Raw genomic sequence first — 12719 nt, 5'->3', positions numbered from 1 at the left:
ATGTCTCCCAAACACTGTTTTCTTCTCCAGAGATAATCAATTTGTAAGTATGTGTGTTTAATAATAAAAATATTTAGTTTTCAAGAATATAACTTAAAATGCAATTATCTGAGTGCTAGCTTATAGGTGATTTTTAAAAGTCTTTTTTATTTCTGAATTATTCAAGTAGCCTTCAATAAGCATGTATTATTTTATGATCAGGGGAGAAAATGTTAGTTTTACAAGCAAATAGTTTTTAATTTAAAAGTACCTCAGAGATCTCATAGCTGCTTTGTGATTAAGAAAAAAAAAATCACCATAAACCTAGCTTTATCCTCAAATTAAAAATACCTGTCAGTCTGTGGATCCATTTGTTTAAAAAATTTTAGCCAATTTTGTATCCATTCATGTTAAAACTCCTGCCACTGGAAAAGATATACAAAACCTGACTAGCAGCTTAAATGAACCCTGAGACCTAGTGAAACTCAGTATGAGTCACTGGAGACAAGTAATTTGCTCAGGAATCTTCTTTCAAATTTCATCATAATTTGTATAATGACTCCACATATCTTTCAAACTATGTTCAAACTAAGTGTAACATGAGGCTGGAGAATTAAACCCAGTCCAGCTTAACTCCTTCATTTAGTAATTAGACTATAAAAAGCTAAATTTATCCTTACACCTAAGACTTACTGATCCTGTGAATGTTCTAATTGGATAAATAGCCAAATGCACCCTCAAGCATCTGATGTCAGAAGATGTCACAGTCCTGATTTGCTGAAAAGACATATACAAGAACATGACCCTTATCTACAGATTACCCTTCTGGCAACTTCAGTCTCTGGACTAGAACTCCAAATGCAGAAGGTGAGAGGGGAAAGGCCTCTGAGTAGCCAAATTCCCTAAATTAAGAAGAGCTTTTCTTAGGCTTGCTTCTGATTGAATATCTACTTTCCAAAGGTCCAATTATGTGGTTTCCTAGCCCTCAGCAGGTTAGAAACAGCAGGAGAATGGAAAAACTATTGGAGATGGAGGAAGGGAGGGGATAGAAGGGAAAATTACTTTCTTCAGTTCATTCCTGTATTCTTAAATGGATTAGCTGACAACAAAGAAAGGGAAAGACCTCCCAGAGGTCAAGACAGTTTTCATCATTCCTGGTGATGACTTTTGGGAGTAGGAAGAACTGATTGAACTGTGATCAGTGCTTTTATTTTAGGTGGAAAATGTTCATGTGGTTTACTGGTAGGAGTAGAGGCCTCTGGGGAGGAGATCACCTCTGAGGTAGTAAGAGGAGCCTTAGGATTCACTCACCCTCTTTTATATTTTTTAAATATTATATTTATACATTATGTATATTTTGCTTAATAATAAAAAGTTTTTCATTATTTTAAACAACTTTACAAATGAAGTCTGTGAAAACTGTTTAAATTAAAAATATTGAAGACCTGAAATCATAAAACTCCTAGAAGAAAATATAGTGGGTAAGCCCCTTGACATTGGTCTTGAGAATGATTTTTTGGATTTGACACCAAATGGAAAGTCAACAAAAGCACAAATAAACTAGTGGGACTACATCAAACTAAAAAGCTTTTGCACAGCAAAGGAAACAGTCAATGAAATGAAAAGGCAACCTATGGAATGGGAGAAACTACTTTCAAATCATATATCTGATAAGGGATTCATATCTAAACTATGTATAGAATTCATGTAACTCAATAACAAAAAAAACAAACAATCTGATTTAAAAAATGGTCAGAGAAATTGAAAAGAAATTTTTCCAAAGAAAACATACAAATGGTCAACAGGTATATGAAAAGATACTCAACATTCCTAATCATCAGGGAAGTGCAAATTAAAACCATAATGAGATATCACCTCACATCTGTTAGAGTGGCCGTTATCAAAAAGACAAGAGATAAGTGTTGGTGAGAATGTGGAGAAAAGGGAACTTTTGTGCAATGTTGTTGGGAATGTAAAATGGTGCAGCCACTATGGAAAACAGTAAGGACTTTCCTCAGAACTACCATATTATCCAGCAATTCCACTTCTGGGTATATATCTGAAGGAAACAAAATTATTATCTCAAAGAGAATATCTGCATCTGCATGTTCATTACAGCATTATTCACAATAGCCAAGACATGGAAATAACCTAGGTGTTCATTAAGTGTCCATCGATGGATGAATAGATAAGTAAATGTGATATAGATAGATATATATATATATCACATATATCTATCTATATCACATTTACTTATATATATATATATATTATTCAGCCAATATATATATATATTATTCAGCCATAAAAAAGAAGGCAATCCTGTCATTTGTGACAACATGGATGGAACTTGAGGGCCTTATGCTAAGTGGTAAGTCAGACAGAGAAAGTCAAATACTGTATGATCTCACTTATATGTAGAATCTTAAAAAAAAAAAAAGAAACAAGACAAAGTGGTGGTTGCCAGATGCAGAAGGTGGGGGTGGGTAAAATGGATGAAGGTGGTCAAAAGGTACAAAAGTCCAGTTATAATATACATAAGTTCTTTGAATGTAATGTACAGTATGGTAACTATAGCTAACAATACTGTATTGTATATTTGAAAGTTGCTAGGAGAGTAGATCTTAACAGTTCTCCTCACAAGAAAAAATCTATAACTGTGTGAGATGACGAATGTTAACTTATTGTGATAATTTTATAACATATACATATATAAAATAGTTATTTTATACATCTTAAATTAATAAAATGTTATATGTCCATAAAAATGGGGGAAAAATCAAAAGATAAAAAGAAATATTGTACCACAATGAGAAAAACCACAATGAGATATCACTACACACCTATCAGAATGGCTAAAATAAAAAATAATGACGATGTCATATGTGGGTAAGGATAAAGAGAAGTGGATCATGGTACATTGCTGTTGGAAATGTAAGATGGTACAGCTCCTCTGGAAAACAGTTTGACAGTGTTTCTTAAAAAACTAAACATGCAACTATCGTAAGACCCAGCAATTACACTGTGGGCATTTATCCCAGAAAAAAATGAAGACTTAAATTCGCACAAATATGTGTACATGAATGTTTGTTACAGCTTTATTGATAATAGCTAAAACTTGATACAACCTAGATGTCCTTCAACTGGTGAACAATTAAATAAACTGTAGTGGATCCATACCATGTAATACTATTCAGCGATAGAAAGGAGTGAACTATCGATACACACAACTGGGATGACTATCCAGAGAATCATGCTGAGTGAAAAAAAAAGCCAGTCCCAAAGGTTATGTACAGTATGATTGATTCCATTTATATAACATTCTTGAAATGACAAAATTATAGAAATTTTGAGAAATTATGAGAACAGCTGAGTAATTTCCAAGAGTTAAGAAGGGTGTTGTGTAACAGGGGAGTGTAGGTGGCTGTACAAGGGCCACACATGACCCTCCTGCTGATGGAAATTTTCTGTCTCTTGGCTATGTCAGTGTCAATATCGTGGTTGTGATATTGTACTATGGTTTACAAGATGCCACTGTTGTGGGGAACTGGATAAAGGGTGCACAGGATCTCTCTGAATTATTTCTTACAGCTGCATGTGAATTTATAATTATCTCAAAATAAAGGTTTAATTAAAGAAAAAAAATAAAGCTTAAATAGATGTTATCTATTTTTAAAAATCACTTGTGGTGAGACATACCCCTCCTGACCCTAGATTAACTACGGCATCACTACCTACAAACCCAACACACTGGTTAAGCAGTTTCACACATTGGCTGGCAATACTTAAATTGTGGTGAACTAACATTTTTAATTTCTGATAGGAAGAGCAGTGCCTCATTTTTCTCCTACCTCAACTGCTACAATCCCTATTATATAGCTTTCCCAAGTCCATTTCCTCTGCCATTTGAGCATATGGTTGCTTCCATCCATTTTTCTGCTTTCCTTAAAAAGAAAGTTTTTAATACTTGGAGAAACTCTACCAGAACCTCAGCTGGTATGTGAGAAAGTCACTTTCCTATGACAGGGTACACATCAGAGTTGGTTAGATCATTTCAATTAGTTACCATAAAACCCTGCTGTGGCTCCTTTGTATTCAGAAGGTGACGAGCATGCATTACAGTAGAAGTCCGTTAGAATGCATCTCATAATTATATGTTACTGAGTACACCATGAGTCAAATCACAGCCACTGAAATGTAACTGCATATTCTTGAAATAGTTCAGCTGTGAGGTCTAGGGGCTGATTTATTTCTGGTTTCTCCAATTTAAGCCTTTGTACCATGACCCTGTAGCTACCACCCAGTTCAGAGTGGAAGCGAGAAAGAACTTTGGATGAAGAAACCTCTGAAATTATAGGTTGAATGATGCCTACGATTTTTTCTGTCCAAAGCTGCAAAGGATCTGGAACTATAAGTACTATATTATGAGCAGAAATGTCAGTAAGAGGATGATATAAAGCAGTGGTCTTCAAACTTTTTTTCACTACACCCCCTAAAAAATGCTGGAAAACTAGGTATCCCTTTGCACATTTTTAAGTTGACATCTGTAATTTTTAATCATAAGTTTGAGTGGTTGCAAAGGATGTATTCTGCAGCTTGTTAACATGGAATGTTTTAAAATAAAACTGTTATATCACTTTAAGTGTATCCAATAGAATCTAAGTACCATAGTAATTCGACACCATCATTCCTTTTTCAAAATAAACGAGCAGTTCTTTAACAGTCAGAATGTTAAATAATTCCCTCTTCTCCCTGAACTATATTTACGTTCTACTTCTCTTAAAAGTTTGTATTCAAATGTCATATATTTTTATGACATCATTTGTTATTTGATAATCTTTAATTGATTACCCTATCATATTTTCTGAAACAAGAATGCACATGCAGGTTTATTTTACAATTAAAAAAATAAAATTTCTGTGACCTTAAGTCTCTCATTGTTAAAATTTTCTTTGAGACTTTCATCATTACTATTATTAGTAACAAGATAAACATATATTTTATTGATCATAAAACATATAACAGTAAAATATTATTGGAAATTATTCTCTTAATGAAATGGCTAAGGATTGATTGTTAAATATAATGTATTTTTATATATTTACATATATGTGTAATTAGTTCAAATATCCATCAATTAAAATTACTTATTGTAAGAATGAGCTGGTTTAACATCAGTATCATCCTTATTTCTCACTTTTATGAGCACAGGCACTGAGAAACCTTGTTCACTTTAACAAGTAGATGGGGTCATAGGAGCTTTGTTATGACAATGTCCAGGGCTGACAAGAAGGAAAACTGGGACATATTTCTGGGCTTATGGCTTCAGAGAGGGGCCTGCAATGACTCAATTGCTTATGAATACAAACCGTATGTGAAAATTTCTAGCCAATCCACCATTGCCAGGGAACTTGAAATTTGTTTTTCAGAAGGGCTGAATTTGACAATGTCATTCAATTCTTTGAATTCCTTCGAGTCATAGGTCAGGTATCACTTAGAGATCTTCTCTTCCTTCAAAAATTATCCCGTGGGGAGGTTGTGCGTGTGTGGAGGCAGGGAGCATATGGTAACTGTACTTTCTGCTCAATTTTGCTGTCAACCTAAAACTGCTCTAAAAAGCAAAGTCTATTTTTAAAAAGTGGTTGTAATTATCTATCAGTGGTCAACCTAATTAGGTTTTTCTCCAAATTTTATGGAAAGCCATAAATTGGAAACCACCTAACTTGTGAAATGATTTGTGTCTGTTATAAAAGGCTTTTGCATTCCCAACACAAATACAAATATTTCTAATTGTCCTTTGTCTTGGCCTCAGAGATTTTTACAAACAAGGCAATGCCTTTCTTTCCTTTTTTAGAAATGAGAGAAGACTAGTGTGGAAGGAGAGGTAGGAACAGAGGAAACCCAGTGTGAACTGGCTCTCACTCCATATCAGGCAGATCAAGAAACTAATTCCCTTAAAACTCTGCACCCTGTGGGTACCTATTATTTAAATATCACCGGAGTAAGGTGATTTAAGAACTAACTCAAATACTCAGAATTGTAATGTCATATTTTTGGTTATTCTAATGCTGCTTATCTGAAATTCAAATTTAACTGGCTGTCCAGTATCTCTCTGGCAATCATAACTAATCCAAATGATTCTTTTTAAGAGATGAGAAAGAAACAGACCTGGAAAGACTAAAGTACAATCAAACAGAAAACAGGGTCTTTTATTTCCCCCTCTACCTAATTCTCAAAGGTAATTATTGCTTTCTCACTTCTCATCATGGTGTCCATCTTGATATCACTCCCCACATTTTTTCCATCCTTCTTACCAAAAGCAGAAACAACCAAAAAAAGGGCGGACAACGTTCATGAAAGGAGGACAGTTTTGGAGGAAACCAGGGCAAGGAAATGGGTCTGAGAGGAGCAGAGAGAGTATGTAGCTACATTGTGGGCAAAACATCTCTGTCCTCAAAAATAGAGGCTGAAAAAAGGAGAGGGGCAGCAGCCACTACTTTCAGTGCAGAAACCAAATATATAGAAAATTTGTGAATATTCTCCTTTACAGTCAAGCCTATGGATACATAATAAAAAATATTATTCAAGTCCAGCTACATTTCTGATAATGTTTGGTGCTCTCCCGTGCTGTTCCTTAGGAAAAATACCAACCGAGCCTTTTGTTTTTTTCTTTCCCCTTCAGTTCCTATTTACTAGCACTGCCCTCTCTTACTCCCCTCTCATCTTCCAAGCACCAAAAATAATTTGAATTTCAAGCCTTTTTTTGGCTTTCCTGTGGGTGTGGGAGGACCTCTCTTGGGAATTGTTCTGGATCTAGTCCACTCCATTTGTAATTTGGCAAAATCGCTTGTCTGCACTCCACCCCCACCTCCTTTTCTTAATACATGAGGAGTTCGGGTTCCCACTTCCACAAAGAACCTTCTCTACCTAATCCTTAGGTAACTAAAGTGAAAGGAGCTCCCAGGGAGCCCCTGTGGCCTGCGGCCTCCACTTACCCCGCCCCAGCTGTGGAAGATCAGGGCTCTCTGCACAAAGGAGATAGCTTCGGAGGACAAGGTGACTGCCAGAAGGAGGAAGGCAAGGCCTGTGCTCTTCGGTTCAGGAGACCCAAGGCAAGTTCCTGTTTCAAAGACAATTTTAAAAACTAATTAAGTTCAGAGGGGGTTGTGTGTGTGTGTGTGTGTGTGTGTGTGTGTGTGTGTGTGTGTGTGTGTTTCCCTCTCCCCAATCCACCCACGTGATCACCTTGATCCCTCTCTGGGAGACAACTGATTAGCCTTTCTGAAAAAATTCCTCTAAACCTGACTCCCCCTACCTCTACACTTCTCTCAGCCCCTCTGTCATCATGGCCATTTCTTAGCTACTATCTCAATACTCTGGTAAATTTTTTTTTTTTTTGTTATTGACAAGAAAAAAGAAAGGAGAAAAAAATAAAACAAGACAGAGAAGGACTGGACAACTAAGAGTTTCCTGTGATTTGAGACAGTTTAAGTTCAAGGTTTTCATGACTTGTTTTCCCTTTGTCCTTTACATGCCGAAGACAGTGCTTAAAAACACTGCCGATTACCTGTGGAACTTATTTTCTTCCTCTGATCCTACTTGAAATGCTATCCTTAGATTTGGAGTTGGGAGGAAGGAGGTAAAACGGTTGATGCCCAAGGATGAAGAGTGAGTTTCAGGCAAGATCTACTGTGCCAGCCAGAGCCTCTACCTACAGTGCTGTGGACTGTGGATCACTGAGCAAGGGAGAGCATACCCCTGGGTGCCCGGCCAAAAAGGCACTGAAGAGAGGTCTCACCTCTCTGTTTTCATAGTACTTGTGTACTCATATGTTTTGGTAGTTTCCTTGTATGAAAATGGATATAATAATGCCTAACACAATGTTATTATAAGGAATAAATAAAATGAAAGTGCCTAATATAGTGCCTGACATACAATAGACACTAAATTAATGTTTATTGAGCATTAAGTATGCTTATCACACTATGTCGTGTCTACCTGTTTTTCTTTCCTGCTGTTCTCTGAACGTCATTCTCATTTTTACATCTCCTTTACCTATAATTAATTTTAATTAATTATATATTTTAATTAATTCGTCAAATAATTAATATCTGGTCCCACCCTCAACCTGGCCCCATTTTCCTTGCTGGTCAAGTGCATAGTCTTTGCCCTCTCTCAGTATGTTTCCTGAATCAAGTTTTTGGAAGCATCCATCAAGGACCATCAACTACTTGAGGGAATCCTCCAACATAAAAGAAAGACCAAGAAAAACAAATGCGAGAAAATGGGAGGAACTTGGAAGAAACAGAGACAATGAAGGGAGAGAAAAATCTTACCGCCATTTGGAAAAAAATATACTGTGTTCATTTTTAAAATAATGATCATTAAAAAAAAGAAAACCAGGATACTCTTTAAAGAGAGAAAGAGGATTAAGAGAAGAAGAAAGAACTCATGGAGATTACAAATATGTTGACAGAAAAGAATAGGGTAGAAACATAAAGTTAAGGAAATCTACCAGAAAGTAAAACAGAAAAACAAAAAATTAGAAAGTAAGAAAGATGAAAACAATTGCATACAAACACAGGAGGTTAAATAAAAGTTGCCATATAAAAGTTGCAAAAAGAGAAAACAGAAAAACTAATTCATGATAGAATCCCAGAACTAAACTACACTGGTTTCCAAATTTAAAGAGCCAATGAGTACCCAACTCAGTGAATGAAAAACAGACCCACATCAAGATACATCACTGTGAAATTTCAGAACTTTAGAGATAAAGATCTCAAAAGCTTCTGGAGAGAAAGAAATCGGTCAAACTCAGAAATGTCAAGGAATCAGACATTAGACTTCTGAATAGCAGTACTGGAATCTACAGGACAAAGAATCAAGGCTTTCCAACAACCTCAGAAAGAAAAATGAATTGTAACCTACACTTCTATACCCAACCAAAGTATAAATCAAGCACGAAGAAAGAATAAAGGTATTCTTTAGGTATGCATTGTCTCAAATAATTCACTTTGCATTCACTCATTCTCAAAATGCTACTGGAAGATGTGTTTCTCTAAAACAAGGGAGGGGACGAACTTAGAAGTTCTCTGGAAAATGTAAGCCTAACACAGGAGAGAAATGGAGGAGATTCCCAGGATGAAGATGAAGGGAAGTTTCGGAATAATAGTTGTACATCCCACCTAGAGAAAATGCAGTCCATATCAGAGTTGGAGGACTGAAATTCAGGATTGCTGGATCTTGGAAATATCCAAAGAAAAAAAATAGGAAACTGGGAGATCATCTGATATGTTTGAAAGCATTGGGAAGTGTTTTATAATTCTTAATTTTTATTAATTATAAAATTATATTCTTAATTATAAAATTAAGAATTTTTATTTCTTAAATTGTAATTTCATAATTTATAAAGTTGGAAGATGAATTAATGACAGATACATAGAAAACCAATTAAATAACAATAACAACAATTAAGAAAACAGTTATTAATTCCAGGAAAAACAAAAAGTTATATAGGAAAGAAAAAGTGATCATAATGTACTACATGGCTCTTCTCTGAACAATGTTTACATAAATACTAATGTAAACATTAAACATCGATTTGGTAAAAAGTGTTATGTAATCGGTAGGGCGATTGGAAAGAGAGCTAAAATCTCATACTCCATAATCAGATGTCCATAGAATGGAAAAGCAAAAACTAGCAGCATAAACACGATATATGAAACCAAGAAGGTAAACAGGTTAAGACACAGCTAAGTTTAAAGTGCTTCTCAGGTGAGGGCAGCAATTGAAGCAAGGAGCTATTTTTCGTTACAAGCCTTGTAGTACTATTTGCATTTTTAAACAGTATGCATCTGTTGCTTGGGTAACAATAATTTGAAAGTCGACAAAACAGGCATTCTGAGTTCTGGTTCTAGTTCCCTCCATCCAGGGCTAAAGGATCTCACTTCATTGCAAGTCAAAAGAGGGGCAAATGATGCCCAGCTCCCCCTTTCCCGAGGTAGGGGGCTAATCAGAGCACAATTGGTGGATCGTCCTCTGAACTCCTGGCACTAGATATCTAGCCCTTTCCCACAATAGTTGTAATATTTATCTAAAGACAGAGGAGATTAGGGAGCATCTTTATGGAGATCGGGGGAAGTTTTTATTACATTTTCTTTTCTATAAGATGAAAGATGCGAAGAGTAAGGGCAGTATTGGGAAGCCTGGTCTCTACCATTCCTTGTATCCTAAACCTAATCAAATATTTTTGGCCTATCTTCCCAAATTAGTTGAAAACTTTCTGTTGGTAGGAACCATAACTAACATGGTTGGTTGGTTAGTTGGTTTTGTTTTGTTTGCATTCCTCACTGAGCGTGGTAGGGCTTGATAACTATCAGCTGAGCAAGCAGGGGGTGGCCAGTTCCGTCTTGGTGAGAGGTCCTGCAGTGTATGTGTCCCTAAAGGGGACATATTTATTTTAAAAGAGTAAAAAGAGCAGAGTGATGGTGGGGGATTTCTGGCAAAGGGCCTGAGGAACTGCTTAAGTGGTTCTCTGTACACCTCTGTTTCTATTTTTTGCTGGTTGCTTTGTCCAGTTCCTGGAGACATCACTGGGTTAGGGACTGGAAAACACTGCTGCCACTATACTCTGCCACTAGCATACTGGGGGACCTTGGAAAAGTCAGATAGGATCATTTAGCCTCATTTTCTCCCTCCATAAGATAAAAGGATTAGACCAGTTGATCGATAGGCAAGATTGTAGGAGTAGTGACTGCTTCCAAGTAAGTGGACACACTGGCAGGGCTACTGAGGGACCCCATGTTGCCTTGTGGAAAGAGGATGGCCTGAATAGTAAGGGGTTTGTTAAATATGGAGGAAAGGAGGGATAATAGACAGCACCAGGTGGCAGGGGGCCCAGCCAGGCAACAGATGTGAAAAAGGAAGTAAAATAATGTGTACGTAAACTGCAGGTGGAATAATTCATGAAGAAAAGAGCACCTCCGCCCATTTCTCTTCAGATGACTTTGGTAAGAAAGTGCCTTTCACTCGCACAATTTGTGCAAAGCTCAGTAATTCCAGAAAATAGTAACGATATTATTTCCATCAGAATCGCTGATTTCAAAGACAATCTCCGGTAACTACGTGGGAGAAAAGCCTGTGAGCATTTGGTGTGAGGGTTGGGAGGGGTGGAGGTGGGAGGAAGGGAAATCTTGAAAGCCGTTGTATAATCACCAGTTATAGAGAACTGGTTACAGCGTTCAGTCTGCCTAGTACACTTGTAAACACCTTATCCTTGGGTAAGGCCTCCTCCCACTCCTACTACCCTCCTGAGAAATACCCCTCCCTCTCCAACTCTGGTTCCAGAGGGAAGTGGCATGTTCTTCTGTATGGTCAGTTGATTGCAAATGGATACCTGCCCTAATTTGAACTCATCGCAGTATCCCACCCACCTGATTTAGTCGATTTGTCCAGAGATGAGAGTGTGACCCAAGTCTGACCAATTAGTCAGCTTATTTGGGATATTTCAAAACAGAGCTAGAAAAATAAATCTAGCTCCTCTCGTGTGCGTCAAAGTTAGGGTGAGACAACCTATTGCTGGTCGGGAAAGCTGCTCTGAGAGAACGAAGCCCCCAGGCAGGAAAAAACAGAAGAGCCTATGAAGAAAAAAACAAACGAACGAACAAACAAACAAATAAAAACTGAGAAGGAAGAAAAGCCCCTTGTAGTGTTGTTTTTAGAAAATTATTATTTATATTCTCTGCTTTGTTAATGAGTTTAAACTATTGTTATTTGAAATATATCTTATTCAAATAAACAGGTAAAAGAGAAAATTATATAAAAAAGCCTATATACTTTGACAGAATGCACTCCCACAGAGTAGACTTCAGAGAGAAAACTATATTGTTTAGACTGAGGACTTGGGTCTTGGGACTTGGGTCTTGGTCTCAAGTGCACATACTATGTTGATAAAATTCCTGCCCAAATGTTCAAAGCAGCAGGTTAAACGCCATTCTGGACTTCATTCCTTGGTTGGCCTGCTGGCTGATTGAAACCTTTTGTTCTTCTCTCAGAGAGGCCAGGGAAGGGGTCTCTCACATGGCCCTCCGGAAGCTCTTTCTCGAGTTCTGGCATCATGGGCACCTATGTAGCCTGCAGTGGGGACAACCATCCCATGAAATGTCAGGATGGCCTGCACAGTTTTGGCTGCCAGACATCCCTTCTATCCTCAATTTAACTGACTTCGACAACCATATGTGTTGACAACTCCTAAATATGTGTCTGTAGCTTGGACCTTTCTGTTTAGCTCTAGATTCCCATAGCTAATTGCTTCCTGATCTCCTACTTCTGAATGTTCCAAACTTAATATATACAACCAACTTCATCAATTACGTGTCATAAATCTCTCTCCTGCATTCCTTGTCTCTATAAAGGATAACCATCCAGTCAGTTGCCCATGCCAGAAAACTAAATGTCACTCTTATTCCTCCCTCTCTCTCTCACCACCCACATCCATTTAGTCATCAAGCCAGATCACTTCTTGAGCTTCATATCTCTTTATCCCATCCCCTCCTCCCCATTTGCAGCCTTAGTTTGGGCCATTATCATCTCTTGCTTGGTGTATCATTCATTTATTCTTACATTCATTCATTCAGGGACTAGGATCATGTTGGTGAAAAAGACAAGGATGACTACTTCCCTCATGAAGGATATTTGAGGGGGTTAAAGACAATAATTAAGCAAACAAAAGAATCGCATGT

Source organism: Pteropus vampyrus, unplaced genomic scaffold (genome assembly GCF_000151845.1).
Source record: "Pteropus vampyrus isolate Shadow unplaced genomic scaffold, Pvam_2.0 Scaffold8, whole genome shotgun sequence".
In the NCBI taxonomy this organism is placed as follows: domain Eukaryota; kingdom Metazoa; phylum Chordata; class Mammalia; order Chiroptera; family Pteropodidae; genus Pteropus; species Pteropus vampyrus.
The sequence above is the reverse complement of the archived record's forward strand: the minus strand, read 5'-3'. Positions refer to the sequence as shown.